At 36.7% G+C, this 22,624-nt stretch overlaps 1 non-coding gene and 1 pseudogene across 1 annotated transcript; one reads left to right on the forward strand and one right to left on the reverse strand.

The window, feature by feature from the left end:
* The first annotated feature begins 700 nt into the window (after positions 1-700).
* The window catches only part of LOC144252976 (transport and Golgi organization protein 1 homolog), a 32,865-nt pseudogene continuing 10,941 nt past the window's right edge, over positions 701-22,624 (forward strand).
* On the reverse strand, positions 6,309-6,415 carry LOC144252991 (U6 spliceosomal RNA). The gene has a single exon (XR_013343093.1). It is a non-coding gene; the product is annotated as a U6 spliceosomal RNA (small nuclear RNA).

Here is a 22,624-nt window from a genome sequence, read left to right on the forward strand (position 1 = left end):
CCCACCTGTCCCCGCCTTAAAAAAAAGCAGGCCACTGTCTCCAGTTTACACCCTCACTCACAGTTCCATTCACCTTCCCCTTTCCTAATCAGAGGGATCTTGGGGTGGGGCTTCAAGGATCCTCAAGGAGTTTGAAGGGGAGGGAGCCTGGAACCCTAGACTAGCTGTGACAAGTCATGGGTGGGATTTGGTAGTTCAGAAAAGGAGGTACCAGACCAGGAATGGGGGATGGGAGTCATGGTGGAGTGGAGTGGGCTAGTTCAGGATGGACCAGAAAGGAGACATTGAGGAAAGCCAGAAAGGACCGGTTGGCGGAGTGGGGGGGGGATGGGTGGGTGATGACTTGTGAGGGCATAGAAGCAAAGGCAGGTGATTGGACGAGAAGGAGAGTTCTAGTTGCCAAGGCAGCGACTAGAGGAGAAGGTCTTCAGTTGAGGAGAAGGTCTTGACTAGAGAAGGACAGAGCTCTGGCTCTGTGAGTTCTCCAGTAGAGTCTGTGCATCTACCCCCAGATATCCCTGCTGACGTGTCACCCGGGAAAGGCTTAAGCCTTCCTGGGCGCCACCCCTCCCCGCCTTGCTACCCACCACCCCTCCCTGCCTCGCTACCCACCCGCCCCCTGAGCCCCCTCCAGCGCCGCCTGCCACTGCCTGCCTCAGCCTACTCCACCGCATCACGGGCTCACTGAGGTGACCACAACATGGCTGCGGTGCCTGGGCTGCTCTTCTGGCTGTTCGTGCTCTGTCCCACCTGGCGAGTGCCGGGCCACCCGGACCCAAGCACCGGCAGGCGCTGCTCGAAGCACAAACTCTGTGCAGACTACGAATGCACCAGTGAGTGAGCAGGCGGGTGGGCGGCCCGGGGTCTCTGCGGTGGCTCTTTGGGGCTGCATGGGGCTCCGATCCCCTGGTCCCCAGCCCTGTGGTCTGGGCTAGGGGTTCGAAGGACAACGGGTGGGGTGCAGGAGTGACAGAGCCTCGGGACCCTGTGTGTGTCCCCTCCGTCTCTGCCGGCGCCCTCCTACTTGTTGCCAGCGTTTTATTTTTCTCTACTGACTGAGGCGGGGGTTGGGAAAAACTCAGAGCGCATTGAAAGTGCATTCTCAGAAAACACTATGGATGGTAGGAACAATTTTTGGCTCAGAAGAACCATCCTCATGCAGATAGTCAAACAGATAATGCTCAGGGTGAACAAACTTCATTTGAACTTTTTGAAGAAATACTACCAGATAAATTGAAAGTGCCAGAAAGTGAAAGCAACAAAACCAGCAACATTTCTCAGGTCTCAAACGAACAGGAGAAGACTGATGCTTATAAACTTTTGAAAAAAGAAATGACATTCGACTTGAAAACCAAATTTGGCTCTACTGCTGATGCACTTGTGTCTGATGGTGAGACGACCAGACTGGTGACTTCATTAGAAGATGATTTTGATGATGAGGAATTGAATGCTGATTATTATGCATTTGATAAGGAAGAAGAGGAGAATGAGGAAAGCTTTGGGGAGCCCCCGTTACTAACCTTTATAAATGAAGAAGACATGAAATTCACAGTGGAGTTTGGAGTGGAGAAATATTCAATAGGTGAAGAGCAGAATTCAAATGGAGAAGATAAGGCTGAGGTAACTCTGCCCCCGGGCATCAAGGATGATGATAAAAATATACTGACAACCTTGGAGGATACTTTATTTATTGGCACAGGTGGTGATGAGAAAACAGATATGATGGATTTGGAGAATTCTTATTCAGAAGAAGAAGAAGAAGATGAGGAAGATTTAGTCCCAGATAGAAAAAAGAAGAAACCACAAGCAGCAACAGATTATATTTATCCTGAAAGTGCAGAATATGGTCTTTTTGTGGAAACCTCTAAGACAGATAATGATGAAGAGCCAAAAGTGGACATCGAACTTCATATTAAAGGAAAAGAGACAGATGTTCAGGAGATGTTTAGGTTCCACCACAAAGTGATGTCAATGACCTCTATAGGTAAAATCTTCCCAAATGTCATTTAATGTGTCTCAGGTGCTGAGATGCTGAGGCAATGGGGCAGACTTCACCAGCAGTCAAATTCATAGACCAATAGTGAATGGAGGGCCTGGGGTTATAGCTCAGTGGTAGAGCACTTGTCTAACATGTGAGGCACTGGGTTTGATTCTCAGCACTGCATACAAATAAATAAAATAAACGTCCATCAAAAACTAAAAAAAATGGCTGGGGATGTGGCTAAAGCTGTAGTGCGCTCGCCTGGCAAGCGTGCGGCCCGGGTTCGATCCTCAACACCACATACAAACAAAGATGTTGTGTCCGCCGAAAACTAAAAAATAAATATGAAAAAAATTCTCTCTCTCTCTCTCTCTCTCTCTCTCTCTCTCTCTCTCTCTCTCCTCTCTCCTCTCTCAAAAAAAAAAACTAAAAAAAAAATTAGGCAAAAGCTTAAAAGAATAGTAGTGAATGGAATCTCAGGGTTGAGAAAGACCTTAGAAGCAACTGGTCCAACTTCTTAATAACTGCATGTTGGACTCCTGCTGTTTAATCAAACGTACCCCAGGCTCATGTAACTCATACTGAAATTCCACCCCTACAAGCTCATTCACAGAGCCTCAATGCAGGTCTGTACCCAATTCCCTTTAGTCTCTCTTGGTATTACTGTGTTCTTTTTAAATAGCTGTCATCTGTCCATTCAATACATAATTGTTGAGTATCTCTGCCAGGTGCCAGATGCTGTGTTAAGCCTTGGCTCATTCCACCTGCAAATCTGCAAACCAAGACTCCCTCTCTTTCACCAGCACTAAATCCATGTTTGTTGAATGTGACCCTGTCTACATATCTCTGGTTTTAAAATTTTTCCTTGAGTTAATATTGTTCTGGTAGCAGTTGTATGGCCATGGAAGTAGTGGAGAGTAGACTTGAGATTGTTCATTTTATAATTGAAGGGTCTGACAGCTCTAATTAGGATTTTGAAGTTTTCTTCTCTGTGTTAATTGTCTTTAGGAGAGCCACATATTCCAGGCACTGTGACTCATATATTTAGTGAAACACTCGATGAATATTGAAACTGAAGAGAGACAATTCTTATTCTATAACATAAAATAAAATAGCCATTTCCCCTTTCAATTTTAGAGCTACTTATAACAGAAGGTACTCCTGTTGATGCTGCTGATACAGAAAACCAACTAGCGATAAAGGTAGAAGAGCCAGCAGATGCCACCCTTTTGGACAGCATACTTTTCTTGTTACATTCATTCTTGCTTTATTTGTCTAAGATGGTAAGTTTGACATAGTTTCTTCATTTAGAATGTTGATTATTTATTAGTTTGTAAGTGGCTTCTGGTCATGAAGTGAAGAACTTAAAATGTCTTTATGAAAATGACTCCTGACCCTTTGAGTAGATAGCTCCAGAAACAAAAGCCATAGGGGTGTGGCTTAAATGGCTACTTGGTTTAGCACATGAGGAAGATTTGCTGTCTACCAAGGCTGGTCATTTGCATACCTGTAAAAACTTGGTTCTTCCCCTCAGAACCTTTCTTTCTGGCAGGGAGATAACAGCATTCACTTGAAACACAGTAAGATAATGGCAGAAAGAGAGGTATTTATTTGATGGTAGAACATTATTGTCCATAAATGCATTTATTATGGTTGGAAGGGTGATCAATAAGGTCATAAAGTAGTTGAGATGTGTTTGAAGCACTGGCAAAGGGCAAACAGGAGTCTGACATGTAGTTTGTTGTTGATTAGACAGGCTGGGGAGGAAGACGGAGGGGGAAGCTGGTAGTCAGAAGAAATGTGTTCAGAGAAATGGAAACATCAAGAAAAGGATATTTGGGGAGGGCAGGAGAATGTGAATAATTGGTGTTGTAAAGTGTGAAGTTGGAAGGGGATGGTCTGTTGGAGAGGCCAGCAAATCTTAAAGGAAGTCATGAGCCAAAGTAGCATTAGACCATTAATAGTGGGGATCCTTAGAAAGTTTTAAGAATGAAAGGAATTAGGTTAGATCTGTTTCTTAGAGTCACTTAAGGCTGATCTTTCTAAAGAAAATCATGATCCAAACAAGACATTTAATCTGTCTAGAAGCTTATCTAAGCATTTTAGGGCTTACCTCCCCCCCATTGGTATTTGTTGATATTGGACTTTTAGAATTTAATTATAGGAATGAGAAAGCTTTTAGAGGTTGGAGGATAAGATGGTCCTAGGGCCATTGTGACAGTAATCCTCCTAAACTGAAGTTGTTTCCTGTAGATTGTGTTATTTCAAGGCTTGAGTAAGAAAGATGATGATGTTGTTTTCCTTGTAAAATGTATAAATTTTGTAGCCAGGTAGATCTGGTTTCAAATCCCAAGGTTATCATTTAGAAGTTTGGGCAAATAACTAAACTTTTGAAAAAAGTTTTCCTCATCTGAAAAATGTAGATAATGCTTACTCCAATCATAAGAATTTAATGATTTGACAAGGTAAAGTGTCTGGTGAGGTGTCTGGCATTTTGAAGGGTTTTACCCCCACGTACCCCCTAATTCTCATGTAGGCAGTCAGAAGGTGGTATAAAGACAATGAATATACCTGGGGAGGAAAGACCACCAGGGTGGAAAAGATGTGGTGGGGAGAAACAAATCATTTTTCAGTTGGCTCCATGTTTGTTCATGATGGTGGCAGCCACCTGAGTAAGAGGTATATAGAAGCCAGGCAGTTAGAATAGTGATATTTCCAGTGATTAAAGCAGTCTTCCACAGTCATAATTTGATTATCAGAATGAATCAGCATCACTTGGAAAGTTAACAGCCTCACGATATGGGAAGGATTACTTTATTCATATTTTTAGGTATGCACAGAGCCCTCCTCTAGTTCTAGGTCGGGGGACACAAATGTGGTGCAGGTATGGTCAGTGATTGTACGGTGATAGGTAAGACATAGATGTGAGTGGTAAAGGAGAGGCACAATGTTAGGAGACTGATTTGAAAGGAGATTTCAAAAAGGCATTTTGATGGCCCAGTATGTACAGGACATTGTGCGAGGACTAAAAGAGTCTAACAGGTATAAGGCACGATTGTGATTTTTGAAAGCCTTAAGAAAAGGACTTAACAAATATATGCAAAAATTATGAACAAGTCAATGTAAAATCTTAAACAAGTAGTATGATATCTGATAGGACTGGAGAGTAATAGGCTCTGATGTGTTTGGGAGATGTGCACCAATCAGATTCATTGATCAATGGAATCTTAGTAGAATCTTAGTGTTAGAAGAAACCTTGGAAGTCAGCTAGTCTAGTTTCTCATTCATTGCTGTAATTTTCTTTACTGTGGCCCTGACGAGTAGTTATGAGGCCTGTACACCAGTATTTCCTAGCATGAGTCACTCTCTTACAAGGCTATATGTTCTTCTGTTGTCTAGTTCATCCTTGTATTGACTCCAAATTTTCCTTCACATGATTTTCTCTATAAAATTGAATTCTTTTCTACATAGAAATCCTTTAAATATTTGAAGTTATATCTTAATTTAAAAATTATTTTTAGTATTTTTATCATGGAAACTTTCAAATAAGAGCAGAGAGAATAGTAGGGGACTATAGGTAACCATAACATACTGTCCATTTCAGAATACTAGAAGAAAAGATTGTGAAAGTTTTACCATAGAGAAATGATGTTTGAGGAGGTAGATATATATTTAACCTGATTTAAACGTTACATAGTGTATACATGCATCAAAATGTCATGTTACCTACTTCAATAATTGTAGTGTTTGTTTCTATGTACTAGTTAAAGAATAAATTTAATTAGAAAAGCTTTAAAGAAAAGCATAGAGAATAGTATAATGAACCCACGGGCCATCACCCAACTTAACAGTAATTCCTTGATAGCCAATATCAGTGAGGTTTTTTTTTAATTTGTTCTAATTGGTTATACATGACAGCAGAATGCATTTCAATTCATTGAATATAAATGGAACAAAACTTTTCCTAGTTGTACACAACACATGTGTAGTCCTACATGTACCTCGGGTAATCAGGTTCATCTCATTCTACCATCTTTCCTATCCCTATGCCCCCTCACCTGTCCTACCTCCCCTCTGCCCAGTCAAAGTTCCTCCATTCTTTCCATGCCCCTTACCACACACCTCACCCCCATTATGGGTCAGCATCCACTTTCAGAGAGAACATACAGCTTTTGGTTTTTGGGATTGGCTTACTTCCCTTAACCTGATATTCCCATTCACCCACAGATGCCATAATTTTTTCTCTTTTAATGCTATAAGTAATATTCCATTTCATATATGTACCACAGTTTCTTTATCCATTCATCTGTTGAAGGGTTGGTTCCACAAAACTATGGAATGCTTCACAAATGTGGGTGTCATCCTTGCTCAGGGACCATGCTAATTTTTTCTGTATTGTTCCAATTTTAGAATATGTGCTGCCAAAGCAAGCACACTCTGAGTTTTAACAAATGTAGATACCCATATAAAAACTACCATAATCAAGATATAGAACAGTTTTTTCACTAGAAAAGGGGTTTCCTTGGGATCCTTCCCAGTGAGTTCCTTCACCACCTGTTTCAGGCAACCACTGATAAGTTTTTTTTTTTAACTATAGATTCATTTTTCCTACAGTACTATTTTATATATATGCCACTATAAGTGGACTCATATCTAGGAGTGCAATTGCCTCCTACGTTTAATGTATGTTTTTATCTTGTGTGATACTGTCAAGCCATGCTAAAAATGACTACAATCATTTTATACTTCCACCAGCAATTTAGGAGACTTCCACTTGACTTCATCTTCACTAGCACTTGGGCCATTCTAGTGGGTATGTCTTTGTGAGTTTATTTCCTGATAATTAATGATACTGAGTGAACTTTTTTTTCTTTTGAGATAGGGTCTCACTAACTTGCTTAGGTCCTTGATAAGTTGCCAGCCTCAAACTTGGGATCCTCCTGCCTCAACCTTCTTTTTTTTTTTTTGTTTTTGTTTTAAAGAGAGAGTGAGAGAGGAGAGAGAGAGAGAGAGAGAATTTTTAATATTTATTTTTTAGTTCTCGGCGGACACAACATCTTTGGTATGTGGTGCTGAGGATCGAACCCGGGCCGCACGCATGCCAGGCGAGCGCGCTACCGCTTGAGCCACATCCCCAGCCCCTGCCTCAACCTTCTGCGTTGCTGGGATTACAGACATGTGCCATGATGCCTGGATCAAATACTTCTTCATGAGCTTGTTGACCATACTGTTTTTGTATGTCAACTCTCTCTGGCTAGCTGGAATCCAGACTTCTCTCAGCTCAGTGCCAACTGTGGGATTGGTTAGCTTATAGTTGTTCTTGGCCCTCACAGGTACTGCTTAGAATGTAGCCCCAAACTGAAGACCACCTCCATGCAGATTTCTGGAACTCTTTTTCTTGTGGCTCCCATCTTTCTGGTAGTTTTCTCTACATATTTTTGGCTGCTTAATCTCCTGGAACTCTGGTCTCTCTCTGCACAGTGAGACTGTTATGCCCCATTTGGGTTCTCCTTCCCAAACTGAGGTCTAGAGGGTGCCTCCAGGTAGAATGCTCACCTATTTGTTCTCCTGCTCTTAGGGGTGACAGTTGCATGTCCCTTGTGGCTTTCTATCTGAAAAATAGCTCTTTAAAAATATATTTTGACTGGGCATGGTGGCACATGCCTTAATCCTAGCGGCTCGGGAGGCTGAGACAGGAGGATCACGAGTTCAAAGCCAAAAGTGAGGTGCTAAGTAACTCAGTGAGACCCTGTCTCTAAATAAAATACACAATGGGGTTGAGACTAGGGATGTGGCTCAGTGATCAAGTGCTCCTGAGTTCAATCCCTGGTACCAAATATATATATATATGTAACTTTTTGCAATAATTGAAAAAATATGTTTGTGGGACTTCTAGGATATATTATAGTTTTGGTGAATAAATGACATCCCCTGGTACAACAATTTAACCTGTTTTCTCTATTGCTTTTTTTTTTTTTTTTGGTGGTGCTGGGGATTGAACCTCGGGCTCCATGCATTCTAGGCAAGTGCTGAGCTAACAACCTCAGCCTCTGTCTGTTGCTTTATATTTCTTGCAAATTGGTAGTCAGGTTTAGGTTCAATTCAGAATAGTAAGGTATTCTTCTAGCATTATCAAATGATACACAAAGGGGCTTGAAATCTTTTTAACTTTTATTTGTCAATATGATTATCATGCATTTAAAAATATTTGGTGTGTTTAATCCAATTAGGAATAGTAATTGTTCTTACCTGATGCTCCATTCCCCCCCCCCTTTTGCCTTGTAGAAGCCTCTTTATCTTGGCTCCTGGGACCCTTTGCCACCACCTAGTGGTCATTGTTACCTATTTCCCTTGCTTTTGAAGTATGAGATGTTCCACGTTCATCTTAAACATTTCCTGTCCAGACCTTGAAGGAACTACTTCTCTAAAATAACTTTGGTTCCTTTCAATAAGAAGTCATATTTAGAGGCTACATTCCAAGTACTAGGATTGCTTATTGCTCAAATTGACTGTCATTTGTAGGCCTTTTTAGTGAACAAAGCTCAGAAATATGTGGGGGTTTTTCATCATGTCATTTAGATAATTCCCATGAAAATTCAGGATGCTAGAGATTTTACTTCACTTCATCTATCTTAGATTTGTGTTTTCTTTCTCTGATGTTGGAGTTCCAGTTTTCAATGACATCAATATAATTGTTTACAGTATTGTGCCACTTAATGACATTTTGGTCATTAGTGCATAATAATGGAGCTAAAAAATTCTTGTCACCTAGTATTTTTAATATCTTTTCTGTGTTTGATATGTTTAGATATATAAACATTTACAATGTTACAATTGTCTACAGTATTCAGTATAATAATATCTTATAGGTTTTTATCCTCAAAGCAATAATATACCATATATGAATACCTAAGTGTGGAAATGGCTATATTTTCTAGGTTTGTATAAGTATACTCAATGATGTTTGCACACTGAAATTGCCTACGATGTGTTTTTCAGAATTTATTCCCATCATTAAGCAACATACGACTATATTTATATTATTTAAAATACTTTCAGAAATGTATTCCTGAAATGAAATGAAATTCTCTTGTCTTTAAGCTATATCCCACTAAGGTGTGTTTGAAATAACTCATTTCTGTGGTTTGTCACCAAGTTGATATCACAGGTTGTTTCATTTTTGCTTTCAATATTTAGGTATTACTTTTTAAGATTTTTAAATTTATTTTACAATTATTTAAATATTTAGAAGAGCCAAAGTTAATTTGTAAAAATAAGTTGTTTCTGTTTTTTTGTACTGGTGATTGAACCCAGGGCTCCTATCCACTGAGCCACATACCTTGCCTTTTTATATTTATTTAGAGATAGTTCTCACTAAGTTGCATAGGGACTTGCTAAGTTGCTGAGGCTAGCTTTGAACTTGTGATTCTCCTGCCTGATTTTGAAAGAACTCTAGCTTTTGTCCCAGTTCTGTCTATCCTGATGTTACTCTCTTTTATAGTTAACTTTAAAAATTTATTTCATTATGTATTCTGCTATTAAAAAAATAAGCAAATGAGAAAAGGGATATGTAACTCAGTGGTAGAGCACTTGCCTACCATATAAGAGGCCATGTGTTCAATCCCCAGCACCATAAAAAGAAAAAGAAAAGCAAATGATTTTTACATCTAGCTATGATAGGTTTATATAGGTACTGGCTTCACCTTCCCAACTGAAACAACTAAAATAAATATGAAAAAACCCCACAAACATAAAATTTGAAGATCAAGCAACATTGAAGATCAAGCAACAAAGAATGGTTCTGGAAACATAAGGAACAAATGCTATGAGCTCTATAGTTGTCCCAGCTTTTACTATGTTAAGAGATTCCCAAGCCATGACAAAGAAGGGGAAGTCGGGCAGAACCAGAGGATACCATGAATTGAGAGATGGTGCTGAGATTCCAGGAAAACCAAAGTGACTAGAATTCACAGGGTGGAGTAACAAAAGAAGGTTTCTACATTGAGAGACAATTCTGGAAATTTGTGAAAGGCTCCCTGAGTGTTCAGCAGAGTATTGATCAGCACATAAGTGTGATGAAACTGCTTAGCAAGTCAGAGAAACAATCTTAAGTGATTAGAAGGAATAGGTCCTAACACAGGGACCAGAATAGCACCTGGAAAAAACTATCTAAGGAAGTTGGGTAGAATAATCAGAAGGGTGTTACCTCGGACTGACTATTACAATTTATGTCATACCTAACAAATATTCAGACCCAAGAGACTCAAATTGTTTCCAGTAATTTAACTGTATACAAAATATTAAGAACAGTAATTCATAATGTATGGCATCGAATCAAAGCTTACCAGGCATGCAAAGAAGCAAGAAAAATACAATCCACAATGATGAGGAGAAGAATCATCCAATCAAAGCCAACTGAGAACTGGCGGAGATGTTAGAATGAGGTAATGGCATTTTTTTTAAAGTTATCACTATTATATTTCGTGTGTTAAAAAGGTAAAAAGAGATATAGAAGATATATTTTAAGAAAATCAGACTTCTAGAGTTGAAAATATATGATAAATACAGTGGATGGGATTAATGCCAGAATAAGCATTGCAATGAAATTGTTAGTGAACTTGAAGACATAGCAAGAGAAGTACCCCGAATGAAACACAGAATATAGTGGAGTGATACCTTTAATATATTTGAAGAGCAATAATGTTGGCCGATAATATCGTGCCCAGTGAAATATCTTTCTAAAATGAAGACTTGTACTTACATACAAGCTGAAAGAATTCACCCTACACTTGCACCAAGACAGCAGATGGAAATAATGGAATAAAGGAGTAAAGAAAATGGTTACTGTGTGCATAAATGTTTAAAATAATTTTTCTTATTTGAACATTTTAAAAAGTCATTGACTGTTTAAAGACAAATATCAGTGTAGTATGGGACTTAGAAAACATGTAAAGTAAAATACATGACAACAGTATAAATCTCAGAAGGGTAGTAACTATTGTAACATTCTTATTGAATATGTGAAGTAATATAGTATCATCTGAAGGTAGATTGTGACAAATTAAAGATGTATATTCTAAACTCTGAAGCACTAAGATTAGAAAACAGAGTTATAGCCAATAGAGGAATAATAAGCCAATAGAGGAATCACTAAAAATACCGATAGTGGTATTTCTGCAAAAGAAGACAGAAAGAAAGAAAAGAAAAAGAACAAAGAACAGAAGGAACAAATAGAAGATTATATTAAGATTACACCTATGTACAGCAGTAATCCAGGGACAGGTAAGTGTCTTTCCTTCTGGAGTCCTTTCATTTGGACTCTTCCGCTTGGCTCTCCTTGAGCTGTCCCCCGCTGGGCTCTGCAGTTGGTTCTTTCCGCTCCCAGCCCCGCCCCTCGGCATCCTCCATCTGCTCACTGCAGTCCACCCAGTGGCTTTCTCTGATGACGCATTTTACGTGCTTTGGGCAAAAAGCGCCTGTGGAGGAAGGCAAAGTTCACTCCCAGTACCCGCCCCCTGTGCTGGGTCCTCCCAAAGTAGGAAACAGTGAAAGACAGGGTCCTGTGCTGTTCTGCAGGGAAGCATCACTTCTGCTCACCTGTCCCTACACCATGGACTCACAGTACCTGCCACTGTGCTTCCCCGGGGGACCCGGAGCTCCTGGGACCCCTGTCCATGCTCTACGCAGCCCTCATAGCCAAGCTACTGGAGGTGACGGTCCCATTCCCAGGGAGGGACCCCAGCTCTGGCAGGCGGGTGGCTGAGTTCTGGCAGAGTGGGTGCACTGACTGTCATGGCGACGGAGAAATGGAGTGTGTCAGGCCCAAGGCAGGCAGGATGTGACTGTATTGTTAAGCGAGGCCGGTGAGAGTGGACTTGAGCTTTCCCCACTTGCACTTTTTTTTTTTTTTTGACGGAATAGAGGTGACAACCTCATGGTATGTTCCGAAATGCAGCCAACAATCCAAACAGCTAATGTTACTACAGGTCTTTTCCCTACGGAGACTGCTGGGGAATTGGGCCCAGATGACAGTTATCTGGTATTACCTGTAGAGGGCGGTGAAAACAGGGAAGAGTAGGCAGGTGTTTACTACACTGCCTTTGAGCAACCATTTAAAATTAGGCTTTGAATTTTATAGAAGGATGTTAAATTCAGAGAAGTTTATCTAAGCCAGTTTTCAAGAGTTGTCTGAAATTACATGTCACTTATCTGTTTATATAAGAGTGGAATGGAAGTAAGATATAAAATCTTATACATACATCATCATTGTTTTTATTTGTTGCCATAAAATTAATTAGTTCTTTCATATATTTAAGTTTTTGTCTTAAATGAATTTTTTAAATTCTAAAAACCAGGTTATCAGAGAAAAGAATGATCCAGAGGGATTCTAGCCAGGTGTTAGACAATGTGATGATATAGGGCCTGTTACAAACTGGAAATGTATGCTCAATTTAAAGTATTTAGATTCGGGCTGGGGTTGTGGTTCAGTGGTAGAGCGCTTGCCTAGCATACATGAGGCACTGGGTTCAATCCTCAGCACCATATAAAAAACAAAACAATGTGTCCACCCTAAAACTAAAGATACATAAATATTTTTAAAAAAGTATTTAGATTCATTATACTTGAAAACACTGCAAGAGAACAAAAAATATGAGACTGCCAGTATCCTCTCTCTTGAAGACGCTATTGGAAAATATTGAGGAGGTGGATTTCTGATGAGGAGGTTGGTTTAGAATTGCCATGATTCTTTGTGACTGTTTTGTTATAAATTTAAGGTTTCCCATTTTTTCTAATTTGTCTGTTTCAGCTGTTTACTACATTGCCTGATGATACTCAACCTGGGCCTGATTTTTATGGACTACCATGGAAGCCTGTAGTTTTCACTGTTTTCTTTGGGATTGTATCCTTTCTCATTTTCTTTTGGAGAACTGTTGTTGTTGTGAGTAAATTGACTTACTTATACCTTAGCACATAAGCACAAGGATTATTTTATATAGTCACTGCCCCCCCTTTTTTTTTCTTTTTCAGTTGCTAAAACACAAATTAGTGGTTTAAGTCAAACTAACCTTATAAAATAATTTAGTGTGGGTGCAGTTGGTATAACTGGTAATTCTTACAGCCATCCTAACCAGTAGTTTCATATGTATCAGAAGTCTTAAAAGTGGGATAAAAGATGGGATAGGTTAGATAAATATCCTTTTATGTAGCATATATGTCTAGTAGTCTATCTTAAAGAAATAACTATGCTTTGAAGATTTTGGTAATGTTTTTCAATGGAACAGTGTATTAGATTGAAGACTTAGCACAACATTATTTAGGGGTTATTGTATGTTTGATTAATGGAATAGTAGGCAGATTTATTTATTTCAAAGCTTTGAGGTACAGAAAATGCTCACAATTAAATGTGAAGTGGGGAAAAAAGCAGAAACTAAGATTTAAATGTTGATGAACTGTATGTTAATATAAACACATATAAACAGGGGGAAATGCTGCAAAGAAATACAGTAAAATGAGAAAAAGGAGATGAGATAATTTTTCCAGTCTTTTATATAAATTTTCCCAGATTTTATGATTTGATCATATGTTCAGAAAATACCTTTTTATTTGGAAGTATAGATTATGTGTTGTCCAAAAATCCATTAAATGTTTTGTTCATTAAGTTTTTTTTTTTCCTGAGCAGAATTAGTCTATGTCTGTGTATGTGTGTACATATATGTATAAGTGTGTGTGTGTGTGTGTGTGTGTGTGTGTAGGCTTATACATACTTATGTTTGTACTGTAGGTTATTCTGTTTCATAGTTATTTAACATAATTGGAAGAAAATTATTTTAGGTAAATGGACTTTGCATATGAAAATCCTAACATTTAAAGAGGCCAAAAGCATTGGATACAAATCTTTTCAAATCTGAGTGTTCTTTTTCTGATTTCTTAATTATTTCAGACATATCATTGTTAAGATAAGTTTCCTCTCCTTGTACAATTGAGAGTAAAATCTCTTAAAAAGTATTCCCTTCTTAAATAGAAGAATCGTTTGCCTGGATTCCTGTGAGGAATTTTCTAATCTCATTGAACTTTGTCTCAGCTAAAAGGAAAAAGGAAATAGAAGGATAAAGAGAAGGGAAAAACATGAAACCATTTTATATTTCTCCCTCTTGTTTCTTTCATTTCAAGAACTGCGGTACCTGTTTCTCTTTTCACTAGGTTATGTGGGATCTGGTTCCTAACTTGTTGCTCCTCAGTTTCAGCATTTGACTTTGGAACTTTAGTCCCTACCTTAGATGACTGCTTTTATGCTACTTCCCATTTTCCTCTGTTGCCATTTTGAGTAAAAGGTTAGCAAGGCTATGACATTAAAGAAATGTTCATTTATTTCTGTGTTGGAGTTTTCTGAATGCAATTTCCTATTACGAAGATCCCATGGATGATCCATGGACACATCTGAGTATCCCATCACCATTAATAACATAAGTTTGAAAGGACAAGTAATATGCTAAGTTACAAAGAAATTTAGTGATGTTTTAAAAAAAATTCTGCTTAGGTTTTATTATCAGGCAGTTTATTGCTGTCTTTTGGAAATGATTGTTTTTGTCCTTTCCAGAATATGTTAATTGTCATTTCTCTTGTTGCTTGTGCATTTTCTTCTAGCAGTCTTCCCTTTCAGATTTCTTGCTATATATTTAGTGGTTTGCAGAAATAAGATGATGTAGCCTCTTAGTTTCTAAATTCAGCCAATAGCCAAATTTAAATTGGAGTTCTAAGATGTTTTCTGGTGAGTGAAAGTGGCATATCTTAGTACAAAGATTATGCCTTTAATATTGTTTCCTCAGATTCCTTTTGAATAGTCATTGTTTCTAGACTTTATCCTGGTTATTTAGAATTGTCAAGTAAATGATTTTGAAGACACACACACACACACACACACACACACATATACACACACACACATCTTTACTGTGAAATAAGGTACATATCTTAGTGTTTTTATGTCAGAGGCTATTTATGAAATCTCACTACCAATTAAATTTAAAAGGCTTGTTAACCTTTACTTATTTTTAATCCTATAAATTATTATCCTGAACCAGAATGTTATTAAATTCTCACTTGGTTATGATTCTGACTGTTGTTTTACTGTTTCTATTGAGCATATGTTTGACATCAAATTTAATCTTTTTTCTCTCTCCTAGGTAAAAGATAGAGTATATCAAGGTAAATTTTTAGGTTTCTTAAACTTGTAATAACCCTTTGTATTGGTGTTTGATGTGTGTTTTATGTATGTTAGAAATAGATACAGTGACTTTTAATGTCTATTATCTTTTTTACCTCCTGAAAATTTTACTATTCCTAGGTTGCTAGCATGGATAATAGAGTAGATGATGATGGTTCCAACTCTGAGATAGGAGATAAAGAGGAGGAACAAATTGTGGATAGGGAGATGATGATAAGTTTTAATTTGGGGCAGATTAACTTTGAATATTGATGTAATGCAGATGTATTACATTTGAAGAGTATTTCTATGCTAATTATTTAATCATGCATTAAGTAATTGAGTAGATAATTTAAAGAATGGTAATGTGAATCAGTATGTTTTCATTTCTGTTTTTCTTTGCAAAGAATGAAATGATTCCATTTTCTGAAAAGAAAGTGTTTTGAGAAGGGAGGAATATCAAGCTACAACACTTTACTGTATTTCCCATCTGTGAAATAAGCTTAAATTGAAATATCATTTTGGATGGGAGGGGTACCTGTGATTGAACTCTGGGGCACTCTACTGAGCCACATCCCCAACCCCCTATATTTAGAGACCAAGTCTCACTTAGTTGCTTAGTGTCTCGCTCTTGCTGAGGCTGGCTTTGAACTTGGGATCCTTCTAGCTCAGCCTCCTGAGCCACTGGGATTACAGGTGTGCACCACTGCACCCAGCAAAATATCATTGTTCTTATATTTTTCTTAAATTTTAATAATTTTTATACTCTTATTGCTAATAAGCATAGATTGCTTTTTAAAAGCATAATAGTTATGCTAAGAAGTATTTCCTCATAGTACCATATAACATGTCTTTGCTTTTAGTAGATTGAGTAATTGAATTTCATTTAGTGATTGTAATAATCTTGTGTATTTCCCCCTTTTAGTCAATGAACAGCAAATTTCCAAAAAGGTGAACAATTTCATGAAAGAAAATGAGGAACTAATGCAGAAATTGTCAAATTATGAACAGAAGGTATAATTATTCTTTTTCTTTCTCCCTTGGTTCTAGCTTGAATCATTTCTACCTGTTTTAATTTAAAATCGTATTTTAAAATTTTTGTTTCATTATTTCCTACAAATCATCCAAATTCTAAGCAGTCATATGTATTAAGTACTGCTTTCTTCTGGAAAGGGTCACTTGTCTGGAAGTAACTTGTATAGTAGCACTATAATTTGTGTATCTTAATTCTGAATGCTTTATTTACATAGATGAAGGAATCAAAGAAACAGCAGGTCCAAGAGACCATGAAACAAAATATGATTCTTTCTGATGAAGTTACTAAATATAAGGTAAAAATCCCTTCTTTGGGGGGAATTACATTCTAAACTCAAAAGTAAATGTAATGAGTGAGTGATCTTGACACCTTTTTTTTCCAGGATGAAATGAAGCTTCTTGAAAAAGCTAATGAACTTCTGGATGAGAGAGCTAAAAGTCTTCTTGTTATGTTAGAATCTGAGAGAGAACAGAATGCTAAGAATCAGGACTTGGTATGAGTTTTGCTGCTAAGTGTTACTGCAATTTGGCTTTTGAAATATTTTGTAAAATTGGTTAAGTTGAACTTAGTCCAGCTGTTAACTAAAGTAAGATTAGGAGTCAAGGAAGTTGAACACACTTCTGCCCATTTTGTGGAACTTTTAAGTACTGATACAACAAATTATTTTTATGGGCCTAGGAAATATTTTTATTCTCAACCTTGGATAATTTTCATATTGTTTTGCTCTGCCCTTGGAAACATGCAGAACAACTAAAAAACTATTGTCCAGTTGAATAGTATTTGTTTACTTTTTACTTGAAAGTGTAATGAATTAATGAATTTTCTGCACTTAAAAAAATTTTACTTACATATTTCATTTTCAATTTCTATAAGTTTCTGTAATTACATAAAAGTTGCAAAAGATAGTAGAGTGTGTTCTGAAATATCCTACCCCCAAGTAAGCTTGATCACCTAGCTGAGGTAGTATTTATCAGATTTCTCCACTGTAAAAATTCTTTCCAATCCTTGTCATATTGCATTCTTTGGAAGTTACCATGCACAGCCCACAGTTAAAGTATGAAGAGTTACAAGCTCAGGATGCAGCTCATGGTAGAGCACTTGCCTAGCATGCATGAGGCCCAGGATTCAATCCCAGGCATTGCAAACAAAGATTGCAGAGTTATGTCCACTTCCTTAAGGAGCGAGTATCTTTATAATTTTTTTGGAATTCTTCTGTATGTGAGATTAGTCTATTCTTCCTTAAATTTTATCATTTTTTACTTCAGATAAGAAAATTTTAAAAATGATCTTGGGAAATTTTTTTCTCTATCACTCGAAAAAAATTACTAATTTGAACTGGTTTATTTGAAACAGTAATTAATTAGTTAATTTTCTATGCTTTAAAACATTTTATTTACTTATTGCATTATGGTTTTCTATACTTTGTCCTTTTTTTCTGGTTATCTCATAAACAGTAATGTTGTGGATGCCATGAAATATTTATGACTTCATTTTCCCTCATCTCTTTCATTTCTTGATTTTTTGCTTAGTCCAAGCTGGATCCCCTGCATTTACCTGAAATTTAATGGGATGGCTTGACAAATATTTTGTTGTGTTTATCTTTTTTAGTATATATATATATATATGTGTGTGTGTACACACACACACACACACACACACACACACACATATGTATCAGTATTTCTACTGAAATCCTAATGCATATTTTGTGTTCTGTTTTTACCTGGCAGATAATGGAAAATAAGAAATCTATAGAGAAGCTTAAAGATGTCATTTCAGTGAATACTTCTGAGCTTTCAGAGGTAAAGCTGCCAACTCTTGCTAACGGATATTAATACTACATCTTAGTTTTGTTGCGAACCAAAAATTTGAGGTGTGCTAAAATGTGCAAAAAATAAGAACTATATGATGTCTGGTTTGGGAAAGTATAACTTTGTTTTTTCTTTGGAACTAATTCACTAACTGTAGTGTTTTGCATTAGCTTCAAATTATCCTCAATGAAACTAAGCTTCGTGAAGAGAAGGTGAAGTTGGAATGCTGTCAGCTTCAGAAAGAAAATACCATGCTTAAGAAGGAGAAAGAGCAGGTAAAGAAAATTTGATGTCATACATAATGTAAACTAGAGAAGTGAATCTTTCTTGGATCTGTTTCTGAGGTAAGGAATATTCATGTAGGACCTTTTCTAGATATGCAAAGTTTAAACAATGCTCCCCAAATTGAGTGCATATATATGTTCTCCATCTGTTTTGGATTTTTGGATTATTGCTTTTCTTATCAAATATCAATCAGTTATTAACTTGCATAGCCTCAAAGAAACTTTTTAAAACAGAAAATTAAGTATTTTATGATCCTGTTTTGAGTAGTTACTGATTCACCGGCCAAGGGAAGATTACATGATAAGGAATCTAAATTTAGGAGACAGTCATATGTGCCCAGCCATTCCTGCTGGAGGTAAATTATTTGAATTGACAGCAATTTTCTGGGGAATGCAATAAAACAGGGTCAACTTCCTGATAGCTCTGATGTTCTTACTGCAGCTGTGAGAGTTGGGGCCACTCTGCCCTCTTCCTTAACCAAGGTCTCAACCCCCTCGTTTGAGGCAGGCCACCGAGGAGTATGGCTCTCTATTTCTTTGTCTAAGTCTTGTAGTCCTAATGTATCCAGTGCAGAAACCCCTACCTAACCCATAGGAATTCATGTGTTTTGACTTTTCAGTTGCAGCAGGAAGTCAAAGACTGGAGTACATCACATGCTGAGCTCAGTGAACAAATCAAATCATTTGAGAAGTCCCAGAAAGATTTACAAGTAGCTCTTAGTTACGAAGATAATACTAATAAAGTAAGTTTATACTCCAAATACATGTTTCATCTCATGAATTCTCCTGAAATCTTCTGAATTAAAATCGAAAGTCTTCCAACCTTTTGCTTCTTTTCTAGGCTTTGACTAATTATATCACACTGTTGAATCGGTTACAATGTGAATCTAAATCTGAGGATCAAAATAGAGAAGATGAGTCAGATGAATTAACCAATGGAGAGAGAGCAGGTAAGATCAGTCTCAGGGAGGTTGAATCCTTTTTTGCTTTCCTGTCTTTAAGTATACAGATGCCACTTTTCAGCTGGATGAATTTCTTCTTAAGCTTCAGGGTTGTAGACACATATCACTGGATCTATAGATATGTCTGTTGCATTGGCAGAGGTGGGTTGCTGCGGTATAATGTAGCAATAGGCATGTGAAGAACACTGACTTTTTCTATCCCATTGAAAACTAGTAAGTACACTGCAGCTACAATAGTCACATCCTATACCTCTAAGTATTGAACATTGTACAGTAAGAGAAATTTATTTCTTAACTTATGCAGATGATACTTGATTTTGATACTCATCATCTCTATGGCTCTGTGGTTTTAAGGTCCACAGTCAGTCTTAAGAGTCCAGAGGCAGTTGGAACCATAAACTAAGGCTGTGAGAACAGAGGCTAGAGACTATCAGAAAGCTAGAGAGGGAGTGTAACAGTGTTTACTGATGAGGAAAATATTTCCAGATGTTTTCTCCCAAGTTGGATATTGCTTACATAGCAAGTATTTCAAACCACACCTGGTAGTAGATTCAGGGAGAAAATATAGGATTGAATCTTTCTAAATAAGACACTTACTTGCCCAGGTGAAGATAGATCTGAGAGAGAAGAAAAGCTTTTATCTTACAAGAATAGCAGAGATAACATTTTAGTTGTGCAAACTAGAAATTCACCTTTTTTTGGTTTCTACTTCTATTTATTTTTATGCTGAAGATCAAACTCAGTGCCTCACACATGCTAGGTGAGCACTCTACCACTGAGCCACAACCCCAACCTGAAATTCACCTCTCTCTCTCTTTTTTTAAATCTAAGCTTGCAATTCTCTTAAAAGTCATTAGTCTAATCAGTTTAATTATTTAATTGATTTTTTTTTCTTCCGGTGTTTGAACACGATCATTCTTTAGTTTGGGGAAGTTAGGAGAATATAGAGTTAAAAGTAAGGAAAGAAAAAGCTAAAGTCTTTTGTTTTTTAGGTGATCGGAACGAGAAGATCAAAGATCAAATTAAGCAGATGATGGATGTCTCTCGGGTATAGTTCTTTGTAAGAGTCCCATAGTGCCTGTGAATTCTTCCTGTGCCTCACTTTTAAGAATACCTCTCTTTTCTGCAATTTTTAGACACAAACTACAATATCAGTAGTTGAAGAGGATCTAAAACTTTCACAACTTGAGCTAAGAGCCTCGAAGTCCACAAAATGTAATCTAGAAGGTGGGTTCTTCTTGAGAAGAAATTGCCATGTTGGAAAGACTTAAAATTTTATTGGAAAGATAAAGCTTCTTGCTTTCATGCTTCTTACTTTTCTTGGCACTACTCCCTCAAACAAGTTCTTAAGTCCTTGTACACATATAGAGATAAACTGTTTTATCCTTTACAGACCAAATAAAGAAATTAGAAAGTGACTGCAATTCACTACGGTCTTCTAAAGTTGGACTGGAAGAGGAATGCAAAACTCTTAGGCAGAAAGTGGAGATTTTAAATGAACTCTACCAGCAAAATGAGATGGCATTACAAAAGTAAGATTTTCATTGTTTGTTATTGTTATCACTGTGTGAACTAACAGATAATTTTATCTTTTCTTAAGATTATTTACAATTTCTTCTAGTTGTAATAAGTAGAGATTTGTCTTTTTTCCTTTGTGTTTTGTTTCCTATAAGTTGCATTTTTCTTTCCATCGTCAGTCTTAAGAGTCCTGAGGTAGTTGGAACCATAAACTAAGGCTGTGAGGACATCGTAATCAATTGTCAAATTCATATGAAGGCAGGAAGTGGTAAACTGGTATTAACAGTCACTTATGTGGAAATACCTCTCAAAGATCTAGACCCTTTCTATGATCCCACTACTTATTTTAATTACCTTTCATTGTGATCAGTTATGTAATTCTAATGTTTTGAACTTGTATCTCTAACTCTGGACCTTTAAAAATACTGAGTGATTTGGAATGACATGTTTTAGTAGAATAAAAACTTCAAAAAGGAATAATATTTACTTATTGATGGTACAAGTTTTGGACTTGAATATCTCAGATGTTCACACTAAAAATTGAACTGTGGCAAGGACCTTAGGAGTTATGATTACAGAAGTACTTGTTTGTAGTATATATTTATATATTAATCTTCTCAGTGTGGAGCTAGTTATTTTTTGAAAGTTCATTTGAAGTTTTTAATCCACAAAAATACTTGAATTCTCTAAAAATAGTTTGTGTGTCAGATTTTATTTATTTGCACCTGATTTTACTCTTCAGCATTTATATATATATATTCTTTTATATAATATATATATAATTAATATATAATATATATAATATATATTACTTTATATAATATATAATATATATAATATATATTACTTTATATAATATATATATTCTTTTATATAATATATTCTTATTAATTTTCTCTATAGCCGCTTGAGTGGACTTTCTAAAATATAAGTCTGTCCATGTCAATATGTGCCTGTGGTTTATGAAGAATTTGCTTTCTATTTGATGACCTGTTCTTTTTTTTCTTCCTTGTATCTTTTTTTTTTTTTTTAAAGAGAGAGTGAGAGAGGAGAGAGAGAGAGAGAATTTTTAATATTTATTTTTTAGTTCTCGGCGGACACAACATCTTTGTTGGTATGTGGTGCTGAGGATCGAACCCGGGCCGCACGCATGCCAGGCGAGCGCGCTACCGCTGAGCCACATCTCCAGCCCCCCTTGTATCTTTTTAATAGTTTAAATATTTTTAATTATTTTCCTCATCCCCTGTATAAGCTTGATGTAATCCTAAATTATAATGGAATTATAATTATATAATTATAATTATAATTTTATTCATCTTCTCATAATTTAAAGGCCATGGTATATATTCTGGATTTAATAACAACCTGACATAGATTAATAGGTTTATTATCTTTTTATGGGCTTTAAGTAGCTCCTGAATCAGATAACTGTTGTGGCATTGTATGTTAGTACTTCATATACTGTGAACTCCACAAAACATTCATTCAATTTATACACATATTTAAAGTTTCTGTAGTTCTGCATTCTACACTGTTGGTTTCTTATTTGAAATTATTTTCATTCTATTTGAACATTGTCCTTTAATGATAGATTTGATTAGTGTATCAAAGTAGTACAAGGATAAATAGAGAATAGTATTTTATCCACTAAATATTGCTACCTTTATAATCTGTGTTAGGTTGACATGAACTTCATGATTAGAGTTAAAACCAGTTTCCATTTTTTAAAGGTTCTTTCTTTTGGCTACTGAATTTTGACTGTTACTTAGTTTTAGCAATTTAAAAATATCCAATTAATTACCATCTGTTTTAAATTTTTTCATTAAGG

Source organism: Urocitellus parryii, unplaced genomic scaffold, assembly GCF_045843805.1.
Source record: "Urocitellus parryii isolate mUroPar1 unplaced genomic scaffold, mUroPar1.hap1 Scaffold_79, whole genome shotgun sequence".
NCBI classification, from domain to species: Eukaryota; Metazoa; Chordata; class Mammalia; order Rodentia; family Sciuridae; genus Urocitellus; species Urocitellus parryii.